The 15,501-nt window shown below is 48.1% G+C and overlaps 1 protein-coding gene across 7 annotated transcripts in view; it reads left to right on the top strand.

Annotated features, from left to right (window-relative positions):
• Positions 1–3,966: 3,966 nt before the first annotated feature.
• The window catches only part of MARCHF10 (membrane associated ring-CH-type finger 10), a 299,651-nt gene continuing 288,116 nt past the window's right edge, over positions 3,967–15,501 (top strand). For 6 of the 7 annotated variants that reach the window (XM_069237997.1, XM_069237995.1, XM_069237991.1 and 3 more), the window contains exon 1: positions 4,005–4,190. The gene's annotated coding sequence lies outside the window, so the exon portion shown is untranslated. Of the gene's footprint in view, positions 4,191–15,501 lie in introns of all 7 variants that reach the window. The other variant, XM_069237996.1, reaches the window with a different exon arrangement.

Genomic DNA, 15,501 nt, shown 5'->3' with positions numbered 1-15,501 from the left:
ATATTACGCAGGGGGAGATCCAAAGGTCATCAATCTTTCTCCCAGGAGTCGGGAGGCACAGGTGAGCTTGGTTGCAAGTTCAGATGTAATGTTGGGGGGAAGAACTCAGAGTTTTCTGGGATCTTGGCGTCTGATCTCTTCGGATGCTTGGGTCTTAGAGACCTACAGGGGTTCAAACTAGAATTTTACGAGTCCCCGTTTCAGCTGTGCCCACCCAGGCCAGCATATTTTTCCCATCAAGAACACAGTCTCATTTCCGCAGAAATAGCGGCTCTGGTAAAGAAAGGTGCCGTCGTCAAGGTACCTCATCACCCTTCCGGTTTTGTCAGTCCAGTGTTTCTAGTGGACAAGAAAGGGGGCGGGTCTCGTCTGGTTCTAAACTTAAAAGACTTCAACGGTTTTTTACTGTTTCGTCATTTCAAGATGGAGGGCTTCCATTTGTTGAGAGACGTTCTCCAAGAGGGAGACTGGATGGCCTGTTTAGATTTAAAGGACGCTTACCTGACCATTCCTATTTTTTCTCCTCATCTGAGATTTCTCCAGTTCCAATGGGAGACCGAGTATTACGAGTACAAAGTTCTCCTTTTTGGTCTGTCTTCTGCCCCCTGGTGTTTCACAAAGGTAATGCGTCCAGTTGTGGAATTCCTTCGTTCCCAAGGGGTTTGGCTAATAATTTATCTAGACGATATCCTGATCATGGCCCAGAATCAGGACCTGCTGCTTTCTCATCTGGAATGCACAGTGTCTCTGCTTCAGAGTCTGGGTTTTATAATCAATGCCCAGAAGTCCATTCTGACTCTCTCTCAGCAGATGGATTTTCGGGGTTTCCGGATAGACTCTGTACAATCTCAATTGGTGCTTCCCCACGGGAAGATTCATCCGATCAAGAGAGAGTTGAGGTCTCTATTATCCAAACAGAGATTTTGAGGAAACTGAGGGAGATTGCCCGCATGGTGGGCCTGCTTTCTTCCTCGATTCAAGCGCTTTTTTCCAGGCCCTTTACATTACAGAGCCCTGCAACGTTTAAAGATCTCCCATCTTCAGAGAGGTCTCAGTTATGCGGATCTGGTTCTCCTATCAGAGGAATCTCGTGCAGAGATGAATTGGTGGTTGGAACATATGGAAGCCTGGAACGGCAGAGCTATTTTCAGTTCTTACCCGGATGTAGTGATACAGTCCGACGCCAGTCGTTGGGGCTGGGGAGCCCGTTGCGGATCAGTGTCCACGGGAGGCAGATGGTCCAACACGGAGCTGAACCTCCACATCAATTGTTTGGAACTCCTAGCTGACTCATTTGCGATCAAGAGTCTCTCTCCTCTCAGGGCGAACTGTTGTGTTCTCCTTCGCATGGACAATATCTCGGCGGTGAGATATGTCAACAAGTTGGGGGGAACTTGTTCCCGCATTTTGGCGGAGATAGCCAAGGAGTTTTGGCATTTTTGCCTTCAGCACAGGATTTCAGTCGCCGTGGAGTACCTTCCAGGGGCCAGCACATGGTGGCGGACTGGAATTCACGTCACCTGAGAATACAGCGATTGGAGGTTACACCCCAGAGTTTTCCGGGCACTTACTGCTCAGTGGGGTCCCTTTTCGATAGACCTGTTTGCATCTCGCCTCAATCGGCAGATCAAACGTTTTTTCAGTTGGAGGCCAGATCCGGAAGCAACGAAGACGGATGCCTTTCTTCAGGACTGGTCTCAAGAACAGGGTTACGCCTTTCCCCCCTTCTTCATAATACCCAGAGTATTGGCTCAGATCAGACGGCAGCAAGCAGAGTTGGTTCTGGTGACATCTCTTTGGAGATCTCAGGCATGGTTTCCGTTGGCAATGGAGTTGAGTTGCGATCATCCGATCCTACTTCCCTTCAGGGAGAATCTTCTCCAGGACCCTCTGGGTCTTTTGTATCCATTGATCCTGTCGGATCAGCTATCCCTGGTGGCTTGGCGTCTTTCAGGGAAAGATGGAGCATCCCAGGACTTTCGCAAGAGTCTTCTGAGTTAATTACAGGTTCCTGGTCCTCCAGTACTCACAAGAGATACGCTTCGGCTTGGAAGCGATGGAGTTCTTGGTGTAGTTCTAGGGGTGTGAATCCTTCTTCAGCAGATTGCTGTCTGGTCCTAAATTTTCTATCTTCTTTAGCGGCATCAGGTCTAGCTTATCGCTGTACTAATAATTATCGGTCTGCTATTTCAGAAGGACATTTACCAGTGGAGGGCAAACCCATTGGGGATTCTCCCATTGTTTGTAAATTGATGAGAGGTATCAGATTGGCTAACCCTCCTCGCCCTCTTTATTCTTCCCTTTGGGATGTGAACATTGTTCTTCGTTTTTTGGAATCATGGCCTTCCAATAGATTTTTGTCTAGGAAACAACTTTCAGCTAAACTCACGATGTTGTTATGTTTAATTTCATGTAAGAGAGTTTCAGATGTTAGAGCTCTGGATTTGGCTGGGAGAGTTTTTTCCCCTGATGGGGTTACTTTTTCTATTTCACGTAGAACTAAATGCAATCTGAAGTCTGTTTCTTATCCCTGTTTTGTGGACAACCCCAAACTATGTGTTGTGCAGTGCCTTAGAGCTTAAGAGGTGAGTACAGAAGAGTTTTGTTCTGATATGGGGGGGTCAATTGCTCATTACCTTGGTTAAGCCTTATCATCCTGTTTCATCGGCCTCCCTTGCTAGATGGATGCGATGGTTACTGAATGAAGCAGGCATTGATGTTTCTAGTTTTGGTGCTCACTCTTCCAGAGGTGCTCACTCTTCCAGAGGTGCTATGGCTTCAAAGTCTTTTGCTTTGGGTTCTCGTTTAGAGGACATTCCAAGGGCAGCAGACTGGTCTTCTCCTTCGACTTTTAAAACTTTATATAGTAAACCTATTGTGGATATTGCATTGGTGGTTGTGAATCAGCTTTGAACAAGCATAATCGGAGCTTCCGGTCCTGACATAGAATAAAAAAATGTTTAGCATTCGCGTTAAGAATTTTAAAATTCTATTAAGGACACGGAGGCGAGGATTATCCCACCGCACTGTTGTATATGTTATATTGTGGTACATAGTATTGCTATGAAGTTCATGTACAAGTTTACTGTATTTCAGTGCTAACCCACCCTATTTAGTAGTAGATATAAGTATAATTTTATGATGTTCAGTTTTTATGGCCTGAAATTTATTTTTTTCCTAGGAAATGACGAGAAGTACATTTCGGTCCATTCTGGCACCGTTCAAGTTTCCAATCAAGTTGGATTCCAGTTCTTCCTTTTTTCAGGATTGCGTTTACAAGTTTCATGTTTAAGACTTTGACTTTGTCTGTTGCGAATATTGGACAAAGAAAGAGGAGTGGCTGGGTGTGAAGCAACACTTTATAGGCTTCCTCCTCTATGATCATCACGTGACATATCAAGTGTTGGGATATGTAGTTTTTTGTTTTCCATGGTTTTCATTGGCTGCTGTTAAAAATAAAGCATGGAAAGAGAAGCATAATCCTCACCTCCGTGTCCTTAATAGAATTGAAAAATTCTTAACGCGAATGCTAGAATTTTTTTTGGCCATATTTAAACCACCTGTCAGCCTAGCTTCAATTGGTACCACCATGTTTTCAGTTCGCATACCTCATCAAATTCTACTCAGGCAGGACACTAAAGGGGAAAATGCATTCCTCCATTTTTTTTCCAAACTCTCCCATTTTCCTCTTCTAAATTGTTGGCAGGTGTGAGCTGAATACGTGACCATAGTGAACCTAGGATGAAATCTCAAACTCACCATAATTCTCCGTAGTCTAGCCGACTACTGCCCCGTGTACAAGTGAATCAGGGAGCCCAGCGAACGTGAAACCGTGTGGGGACGTTGTCACATCTTAATTCTGTGAGTTCTCTGATCTACTATTGCTTTGGCGCACGCGCACGCGCACAATACCTCCAAACTCTGTACGTACGAGCGCTCCACTCGAACGTTTTGTGGGAGGACTCCAGTGATCATCTTCTAGCGTGCGCGCGCCCACGGTTTACGCATGCGGAGTGCTTCCTCATCAACACAAGGACACACAGCCGCGCGGCGCTTCAGAGAATTGCAGTTGCCATGGGAGACGCTTAGACGCTTCTCCATTAAGGCTGAAGAAAAGGAAGAACAAAAGAGAGAGCCTACCTTCCCAGCCCATCAGGACGTTTGCACTCCACTCCTGGAACCTGCGCCAGGTAAAAAATGTGCAATTACGGATGCTACACGAAACCCGCCATTCCCCCATTCTATAATTAACCGGGGGTGAATAGCGTAATGCTCCAAGGGTGAAATGCCTTAAGCTCGGAATTCGATTGATCTAAATACAAAATAATGACAACGTCCCCCACCGCCGTAATCGCGCAGTTTCCTTGACGGCGGGGGTAAACAACGCCCTCTTATCCCTCCCCCCTTACTCCCCTTCCACATCTGCGAAGGAGTCCGTCGTCGGTTTCCTAAAAGATTAATACAAAACTGTGCACCCCGACCCCGTAAAATTCACACGCCCCAATCTGGGATCTACCGTAGAATAAAATACTCTGAAATGGTACCATTCCTCCCACCCTGCTGTCGTGCATCCGAGCAGTCATAAATGGCCCCCACCACTGGGATCCCAGTAGGTAATTACAGAAAAATGCTGAAGACGTTGTCTCTCCATAAGATGCAAAGCAGACGTGCCAACTAAATAAGCAGTACTGCCCCATCGAGGCAGAACATGCCATGCCATCATTTCATGCTTTGGGTTGCAAGCAGGCAAATCATTGACGCTCGTCACTTGCCTACCCTGAGCCTGCTTTAAATCAGTACTGGAGCGGGAAAAAATTACTTTAGGATCCTCAAATTTGGGGGATCCTAGAATAAATCCACAGACTGGGATGGAGTCGCAAGGGGTCGAGTTACAAAAGCAGGGGCTTAAGTAGCTGAGTCAAGCAGTCTACTCAGGCATTTTTTTAAACGTCTTGAAGAAATTGACAACATGGATAGTAAATAGTAGTAAATCTCTTAAATTAGTCACAAATTGCATCAGCAAGATGGAGCAGAGACACAATTGAGTGTACAAGGCTGCTTTATTAGGGCACGTTGCAGTTGAACATTATAGACCGCATAATAACATCAACAACCCTACCTCACTAATACAATGAGTCATCGTGACCCCCCCGCCCCCCTTATAAACTGCTTAAAACATACAAAATATCCCCTTTTATTTCATCATTCACCCTGTTCCCTCTTCCATTCCATTCCATTCCCTGTCCTTTTGCACCTGCCCCCAGCTTCAGTCTTCTGGCCTCCTTCTGCCAAGGCCCCCTGGCAATGCCCCTAACCTTCCGGCCTAGTGTGTGAGCCCTCCGCTTGACTGCCACCTGCCTTAAGCAACAAAGTAAAGCCCAACCTTAAAGTTGACACCAACAAAGCAAGCTTGAAACCATTTCCATAATGGCAAGAAACTGAAAATAACGGATGGGAGGGAGGAAAAAGAACTTTCTACGAACCCTGCCTCACTAAAGGACCACAGCGCGCCTAACTGCCCCTGGAATGCTGTGCAGTGGCCAACTGTCCCTGAAATTCCTCCCCTCCCTACAAACTAACCAATCCTTAGCTAGCTACTCCTGGCCTGCGCCACTCGCCCAAATAACAAGAGGGGCATACCTCCTTTCAAGAGGCCACTCCCAGGGTCCCATTTAAAACCATTTTATGGGTTATTTTTCCTGCTGCAGAGATCTTTGTATACTCGGCAATTCCCAGGGCATAACAGTAAAATAACTCTGGCAGTTAATGTACTTTCTGGAGAAATCTGTATGCAGTTGAGTTACAAGTTTGACTCCTTATAAAATAGCACAGAGGGTTGATGTTCCTGATGTAAAGCACAATATGTAACATACAAGCAACAGATTTGTATTTGTGTAAACTGTTGACTGGATTACTGCGCTTGCTGCACAGATCCTTCTATTATCTGCAGGTCACAAGTTATAACTATTGTAATGTATCTCAATGAGTTACGAGTTGGCATCAAGGAGGTGCTTGCAGGCTGCAAGGCATAAGTGCAAAACTCACCGCTTTATTTGAGTCATCGGTTGCCGGTACGCACTATAGCATTGCAGCCGGTTCGATTACAGTGCTGTAGGCCGTTTCCTGCTGGGCCAGTGGGCGCAAACTGAGTTCCGCCTGCTGACCCAGCAGAAAACTTGCAATGGCCCCGGTGGGGAGGCAGCCACGTTGGCGGCAGCCTCTCCTTCGGAACTTCGGCGGACAGGCTGTTTCGTCCGCCGAAGTCTAAATGAGGGCCTTTCTCACTTCCTGCAGGTTTCTGCTCTGAATACAAAGCAGGCAATGCATAGGCATCAATGGTCGTGTCCCAGTGGTGGTAAACTGCACCAGGACAAAGTAAGTACCTTTCTCTGAAGCTGGCTGGATCCCATGTGGCCAAATGTCCAGAGCTGCTGGGTTTGCAGTTGGGGAACCAAGGTCCAATGACTTAATCAACCCATGCCTACAAAAAAAAAAAAACTGACCTTGTGTAATATAACCTAGTGTTCATGTAAAGCACTTGAATGCCCTTAGGCCAAGTTTGCACTATATACAATTTCTAAAACAAAAATCTCTGGCTCAATAAGAGCTGGTGTATCCAGTATCTAGATGGAGCCACCTCATTTCAAGTCCTCACTAAGGTAAAGAGCAGTGCTACCTCTTGTCCTTTGCCTTCATCTGCCAGGCCTCCAAAGTAGTGCTCTCCCTCTCTAGCTGCCATTACCACCTTGTAACAAGAGTGACTTTCAGACAATCCTGGTTTCTCTATTTATAATGGAGAAAAATAAAGCCACAAATCTCTACATGCTTTAGGTTGTTTGCTGCAAAAAACAGGTCTGGCTAAAAGTCAGAGTCACAACATATGATAAGCTGAAAGCTGTGTTTATTTTGCCGAAGCCTAGGCCCAGAGCAAGTAATTGCAGAACAATTATGGATGCCCTATCCTATCCTTAGAGCAAATTAACCTGAAAGAGTGTTCCCACCATGTCCATTGCCAGCCCTGAGATTCACTGTAGTTGTGGAGTGGTCACATTTGGAACCTTAAGCAAACACTATCTTCTAGCCAACAATTATTTGAATATTAGAATTTGAAGGCATAATGCTCTGGTCCTTGCGAGAGTTGCCATGCTGACCATAGGACTGAGGTCTGCCACTGCTTCTGCGCCTAATTGTTCTTGCACTCTGTTGGAGGATATAATATTGCATTACTCTGTGGCCTGCTACTGATAAACAACAAGCTACTGGATCGTTGGAGCTGGGGGACTCTGAGTTCATAAAGTAAGCAGATTGTGAATATAACAAGATAAGATAACCAAGACACAATCAATAAAATCATTCTTTATGCAGCTGGCTGTCAGGGAATGGTTAAGGGGGATTACAATAGGCTGACAGCCACACAAACAGAACAACACTCAAAGATGGATGACATCCTGGAACCAATTAAGAATTCCAAAGAATCCATCTAAAACGGAGTAAAAATTAAATCATGATAGAGGTCAACGTGCTCCACACAGATGTGAAGAAAATTATGGAAAAACTACAGAGTACAAAAGTGGAGGTGAAAACTGCAAGAAGGTATGTGAGTTGAGACTCTTCGTCGATGTTCTGAAACTAGTAACAAGACAACTGGAAGACAGAGCCAAGGATGCAGAGAGGCATTCCTGGAGGAATAACCTCAGATTTGTTAGTTTTCCAGAGCAATACGAAGTGGCCTCACTAGAAGGGTTAATCAAGGGCTTGAAAAAAACACAAACTTGCAATGCCTGATCTTGCTCCTTGCTTTCTGATTGAAAGGGCACATAGGGCCCGGGCCCCGGATTCTGCCCCTGGGGCTCTGGCTCAAGCAATTATTGCTATATTTTTGAATCAGAAGAGACACAATCGAATAGCATGCCCTTTGACTCTGCTTGCAGGTAGGTCGCTCCCCGCTCCGCCTTCCACGTCACCTCCTTGCCCGTCCCCCTTTGCTTTTTCCCCTTTGCTTCGTCCCTTGCGGCCCCTCCCGCCCCCCCTCCTTCTCTCACCGTTTTCCCATTCCCTTTCCCGCCGCTGCGTCGATTGCGGCCCCTCCCGCCTCCCCCCTCCTTCTCTCACCGTTTTCCCGTTCCCTTTCCCGCTGCTGCGTCCCTTGCGGCCCCTCCCGCCTCCCCCCTCCTTCTCTCACCGTTTTCTCATTCCCTTTCCCGCCGCTGCGTCCCCTGCGCCCCCCCCTAGCCCTCTTATAGGACAAGCCCTCCCGCCTCCCAGCTGTCACTCCCACCCTCCCCTCCTCTTATGGCAGCCGCGGCACGCTAGCAGGGAGCAACCTTTGACCCTGCTTGCAGGTAGGTCGCTCCCCGCTCCGCCTTACGCGCCACCTCCTTGCCCGTCCCCCCTTTGCTTTTTTCCCACCGCTGTGTCCCTTGCGGCCCCTCCCACCTCCCCTCTCCTTCTCTCACCGTTTTCTCGTTCCCTTTCCCGCCGCTGCGTCCCTTGCGGCCCCTCCCGCCTCCCCCCCTCCTTCTCTCACAGTTTTCTCGTTCCCTTTCCTGCCGCTGCGTCCCTTGCGGCCCCTCCCACCTCCCCCCTCCTTCTCTCACCGTTTTCTCATTCCCTTTCCCGCCGCTGCGTCCCTTGCGGCCCCTCCCGCCTCCCTCCTCCTTCTCTCACCGTTTTCTTGTTCCCTTTCCCGCCACTGCGTCCCCTGCGGCCCCACCCCCCAGCCCTGTCATAGGACAAGCCCTCCAGCCTCCCAGCTGCCACTCCCACCCTCCCCTCCTCTTATGGCAGCCGCAGTACGGCTGCGCTGCTGGCGCGCCAAAGGCTAGCCCGTCTGCGCCGTCCGTGCCTGGACCGTGCCCAATGCCACCCCCCGGTCTGCAAGACCCCTGCACCTCCAGACGCCGCTACACGGCCGACCAACTCAACGCCCTCAATCCCGGCCGCATCACAGCATGCTCCCAGCCCTCACCAAGGAACACCCACGGACCCTCTGCATGCCGCACCTGCAGATTCACCTGCGACAGAACAACGAAACCAACTAAGAACGAAACTAACCACCTCCACTGCATACTCCTCAACACCCGCTCTGCACGCAAGCATGCCAACGAGCTCTGGGACCTGCTCGACTCCACTGCCCCAGACGTAGCCTTCCTGACCGAAACCTGGTGGAACAACTACTTGGCGCCCGACATCGCAATAGCCATCCCGGACGGCTACAAGATCATCCGTAGGGACAGCAACAACGGAATCGGAGGAGGCATAGCCATCGCCCACAAATCCTCCCTCAAGGTCGACACCCACACTGACGACTCCCTCAAGTCCGCCGAACACCTACACTTCCGCATCCACACCGACCCCAACACCACTCTCAGAGGAACGCTCATCTACAGACCCCCCGGACCACGAGCACCATTCAGCGAATCCCTCGCCGACCTCACCAGCACCCACGCACTCACCTCAACGGATTACATCCTCCTCGGGGACCTACATTGCCACCTGGAGAACAACAACGACACCAACTCCAAAACTCTGATCGACAACCTCACCAACCACGGCCTCAGACAACTCGCCAACACACCAACCCACATCGCCGGCCACACGCTTGATCCTATCTTCTCCTCAAGCGCCCACGTCACCTTCAACCATACCACCGTACTCCACTGGACCGACCACCACTGCATCCACTTCACCTACAAGAAACATACCGAGTACCATCACACCCAACAACCACCCCGCCGATGCTGGAGCAAAGTTACGGAAGACCAGCTTACCAACGCCCTCGCCCAGAACCCACCCCCGACTCCACCGACCCAGACACCGCCGCCCACAACCTCACCCTGTGGATCAACGACTGCGCCAACACCCTCGCGCCATTAAAAAAACCCACTGACAACCAAGCCAGAAGAAAAGCCACCTGGTTCACCGACGAGCTCCTAAACTCCAAACGCGACTGCCGGAAGCTAAAAAAGGAATGGCTCCTCAAACACACACCTGACAGCCTCACAGCCCACAAGGACGCCACCCGCAAGCACCACCAACTCATCAGACAAGCCAAACGATCCCACTTCAAAGACCGCCTGGACAACAACACACATGACAGCAAAGAGCTCTTCAGCATCGTTAAAGAACTCTCCAACCCCAGCGCCAACGACATCCCTCCATCCCAAGAACTCTGCAACGCACTGTCCACCTTCTTCTACCGGAAGATCACAGACATCCACGACAGCTTCGACGCCACTCCCACGCCAGACCCCAACCCCGAACACTCCACATGTGCAAACCACCTGACCTCCTAGACCAACGTGAACGACACAGAGACACGCAAGATCATGAACTCCATCCACTCAGGATCTCCGTCAGACCCCTGCCCCCACCACGTATACAACAAAGCCGACTCCACCATCGCCCCCCCCAACTACGGAAGGTCATCAACATCTCCTTCGAAACAGCGACATTCCCTGAAAAATGGAAACACGCCGAAATCCGCGCCCTCCTCAAGAAGCCCAAAGCAGACCCCAACGACCTCAAGAACCTCCGACCAATCTCGCTGCTCCCTTTCCCAGCAAAGGTGATTGAAAAAATCGTCCACACACAACTAACCAGCCACCTCGAAGACAACGGCATCCTAGACCCCTCCCAGTCCAGCTTCAGACGAAACCACAGCACTGAAACCGCCCTTCTTGCCGCCACAGACGACATCAGACGCCAAATGGACAACGGCGAAACATCAGCCCTCATCCTCCTGGACCTATCTGCCGCCTTCGACACCGTCTGCCACCGCACCCTGAAATCACGCCTCCACGAAACCGGAATTCAAGGAAAAGCCTTCGACTGGATTGTCTCATTCCTCTCTGGCAGAACCCAGAGAGTCCGCCTCCCCCCCCCTTCCACTCCGAAGCCACCGACATCATCTGCGGCGTCTCCCAAGGCTCATCCCTCAGCCCGACGCTGTTCAACATCTACATGGCCCCCCTCGCACAAGTGGCCCGACAACACAACCTCAACATTCTCACCTACGCGACGACACCCAGCTCATCCTCTCACTCACCAAAGACCCGCGCACCGCCAAAACCAACCTCCACGAGGGAATGAAATCCATTGGCGAACGGATGAGAAACAGCCGTGTGAAACTGAACTCGGACAAGACGGAGGTCCTCATCCTCGGACCCACCCCCTCCGCCTGGGACGACTCCTGGTGGCCCACCGCACTAGGAACCCCACCGACACCGTCGGACCACGCTCGCAACCTGGGCTTCATCCTCAACTCCTCCCTCACCTTGTCTAAACAGGTCAACGCAGTCTCCTCCTCCTGCTACAACACACTCCACATGCTCTGCAGTATCTACAAGTGGATCCCGACAGAAACAAGAAGAACAGTGACACAGGCCCTCGTCAGCAGCAGGCTGGACTACGGCAACGCACTCTACACAGGCATCCCAGCAAAAGACCTACTACGACTCCAACGCATCCAAAACGCCTCCGCCCGGCTGATCCTCAACGTACCCCACCACAGCCACATCTCCCACCACCTGAGAAACCTTCACTGGCTCCCCGAGGACAAAAGGATCACTTTCAAGCTTCTTACCCACGCTCACAAAGCGCTCCAAGACACCGGACCACCCTACCTAAACAACAGACTCAGCTTCTACACCCCCACCCGTCAGCTCCGCTCCACTAACCTCGCCCTCGCCGTCGTCCCCCGCATCCGAAGACCTCAGGCGGCAGATCCTTCTCATACCTCGCCGCCAAAACCTGGAACACCCTCCCCACCACCCTGCGACAGACTCAAGACCTACTCACCTTCAGAAGACTCCTCAAGACCTAGCTCTTCGACAAGTAACAAAAGCCACCCCCCCCCCCCCCAGGCCTTGAAACCCTCACGGGTACGTAGTGCGCTTTATAAATCCTATGATTGATTGATTGTAGGCATGAGTGTACAGTATGAAAATCACAAGACAGTAATAGGCCCTAACTGTACAAGAAAGATCTAAATGCAATGCCTTTGTTAAAGTGAAGCCATAACTGAGAATGATGGGAATAAAATATGTGCTTAAAACTGATAATCCTCTCTGAAGATAGGAGCCACCTTTTCTAACCGTGCAGAGGTCTGGGAATTGCTTCAAAGATGGGACAAAGCACAACTGCACAGGACCCCAGCAATGTCCCAAAGAGCATAGACTAGAAGCTACAGAAGGCGCTCAAAAACATCACCTGCAGCACACATTGCAGATGGTCCATGATGGAGAACCCACCTTGTGTATAGAAAAGACCGTTGGCGGTGGATGGAACTGGCAGAGAGGGGACATGCAAAGTGGGCACATTAATATGTAGGAAGACAGTGACATGAATTTATGAACCTTGAGTCACTTCTCAATCATTGGACTGTTATGATGATAAATGTTTCACTATATACATTGAAAATGGCTTTTTGGGCAATTTTGTTCCATATTTGGACTATTGAGACTATTACACCTTCTATTGTGTTTTCTGTCACATGGACTAGGTCGGTGGTTCAATATGTAATAGTCGTACCCAAAATTGAATTGTGTATTCATTATTGTTCTAGCCCTGGTGAAGTCTATTGGTGTAATAACCCCCAGAGACAAATCATGTGTTGGCTAGTGTGTCATGGAAATGACAGAGATTTATTGGTGGCTGTTTTAGTAATAAACAACACAAGACTAAACACAGAGGGACTGATTATTTGTTGTTGGAGTGCTCAAGATATCTTTTATGTATTTGAACTTTGTCCTCACTGGAGAAGAACTGGTGTCTTTTCTTCATCTTTGAGCACCCACTTACTATACCAAGGACTTACTGTACTGTTATGTTTGATATATTTGATACGGAGTGTGTGCGCCAGGTAATCCAGCCGCCATTTCTTTCATACCTTAGCAATAATATATTTATTACACTTGAGGAAGCACAAGAAATGTTTGGTGTGAGTAAAGGGTCATTTTTGCAACATGCTAAAATAGCACTTACGGCCATAGTTCTTTGGGACACCTTTCCTAAAGTCCCTGCTAATACTCATATAATGCGAATTAACCAATCTATATAAGGTATTAACACAAGATAAACAAACTGATGTGACATATGTTAAACACCAATACGCAGGCAAATGTCTAGGCCAATTAAAAAAAAAAAAATTGGATACGTAAAAGCCTGTGATGTGAACAAGTTAAAGATAAATGAAAGCTACATTTAAGCCGACACATTTTCATTACTTAAATAGCATATACCTCACCCCACAAAAGTTAGCTAAAATATATACTGATATTAATGCTTCCTGTAACAAATGTCGAGACCTAGAGGCAGACGTAAAAAAATGGTATTGGATTGCCCATCTGTAAAACAATAAAGTAGTGAACGCTCTGAAATCAGTGACAGGCAGTTTATTGGCCCGAACAATGAAACATGTCTGTTAACTAATTATCCTGCAAAGAAGAGTAGTCAGATGAATATAACATATATATTTCTGGACATAGTGCTGACCAACTGCCGGATAGCTATACATTAGAAAAGCAAATTTCTGCCTCCCTATAAAAGTCGGGGAAAATAATTCCTTGAATGGGCAGTGGCCGAAGAACTACACATTAAATCTACAAGCATGGAAAGGTCACAGAAGATTTAGCAGAATGGTCTGAAATATTACGATTACTGAAAGATCCTCCAGACGTATGTCCTCCTTGAAAAGTTAATTGATTGAGATTTAAGTTGTTAATTTCAGTAATTCCAGTAATTCATGTGATTAAACTAGATGAATTCATGACAAACTCAACTCACCTGTTGTGTTGAACTGATGTATGCCGTGAAGCTAAACACCTTTAGTTTGCCGTAAACAGTGGGCAAATGTCTCTTCTTCGATTTTACTGAATTGTTAGCTTGTCTCCTAAACATACTGTAAAAGCTTACTAGACAGATAATAAAAATGCTGTTTACATCACTTCTTGCGTTAATGTCAAATATGATAATTATTACTCCTACGAATTTTGAAAACTTAAGAGCTCTGCTTCTGAAATTAATAACAGGTAAATCAGCAGTAATGCCCTCTTTGTCAGACCTTTCACTTAGGCCCTTATTACAAGTGTGGCAGTCCTGGGACCGCCAGACTCGCAGTGGCGGTCTGGCCTCCCCATTATGACCGTGGTGGTTCGGCCACAGTTGGACCGCAGGCACCGCCAAGTTTTGGCCATCCAATGGCCTGGCGGTGCTGGTGGTCCCAATCTGCCAGGGCAGCAATGCATGCAGCACTGCCCTGGGGATTACGACCCCTTTCTCAGCTGGCGTTTACATGGCGGTTTTACTGTCATGTAAAGGCTGGTGGAGACTTGGTTCCGGAGGCTCCAGGGAAGCCCCGCACTGCCCATGCACTTGGCATGGGCAGTGTGGGGGGCCCCCTGGCCAGATCCGTCGCCATATCACTGTCTGCTTTGCAGACAGTGATTGCCGTGATGAGTGCTGGTGCACTGGATGCGCAACTGCATTGCCGCTGGCCGTATTATGAGCCTGCACCAATGTTGTGTGCATCCTGCTGGGCCCTGCCCGCTGACCCTGCAGGAAACTAATAATAGGGGCAGCGGGAAGGAGACTGCACTGGCGGTCTCCTGAACGCAAGAGTTTGGCGGGCTGCCTTTTCCGTCCGCCAAACTCATAATGAGGCCCTTAGTGTAGTCCGAGGCAGGTGAGTATAGACCTATGTCCTAACCTAGAATTTGCGGTTCTACGCTGGACATCCTCACAGATAAGGCACTTCCCTCATTTGTCATTTCCCACACTGGCATCTATGCAACAGTAAGGAACTACTCCTACAGCATCACACCAACAGTAGATCAACACAAGGATGCATCTTTACTTGTGCATATTTTAGACTATACTTTTGTGTGTAGATATTTATTTCAAGTGTGCCTTTTTTTTAGTTTGAAAGTCTTTATGTATTTCAGTATTTATTTATATTTTATCCTCCCTTCATTCTTTTGTATCTGATAGGTAGTTGTCTGGTTTGAAAGGCTACCAAGTTTTCTTTGTGTATTAGATATAAATGTGTAGTTGTAGGGGGTTAAGCGTTAAACTTTAAACATAAATAGTTGTATGTTTCTCTTTGTTTAAAGCAATTTTTACAACATTGGGAAACCATAACCAAGAAATCATATCACCAGTCCACTCACAAAAAAAATACACAAAAGAATACGGGTAGCAGTGGTCAAATGGGTGCACTTCCTATGAGTTATCCAAAGTACAAACACTTATAATTAAAGTTAGGAACAGTCCAAATAAAGTAAAGCATGGTGCTGAACAGTACAATGAGGGTTCCAAAATCATGTCTAGATGCATGCAGTGCACATCCATCTACCCAGATTAATGCTATACCATTAGGAAAAATGACCAGAGTGTGACAGAATTGTAGCAATGACCTTGTGTTTGCACAGGAGTTGGCTGTAGTCAAACAACATTTCCAACTAAGGGGGTACTCAGACCTGGTTTTATCTAAAGCTAAAACTA

This window comes from Pleurodeles waltl, chromosome 6, assembly GCF_031143425.1.
Source record: "Pleurodeles waltl isolate 20211129_DDA chromosome 6, aPleWal1.hap1.20221129, whole genome shotgun sequence".
Lineage (NCBI taxonomy): Eukaryota > Metazoa > Chordata > Amphibia > Caudata > Salamandridae > Pleurodeles > Pleurodeles waltl.
This window is presented reverse-complemented; position numbering and strand designations above follow the sequence as displayed.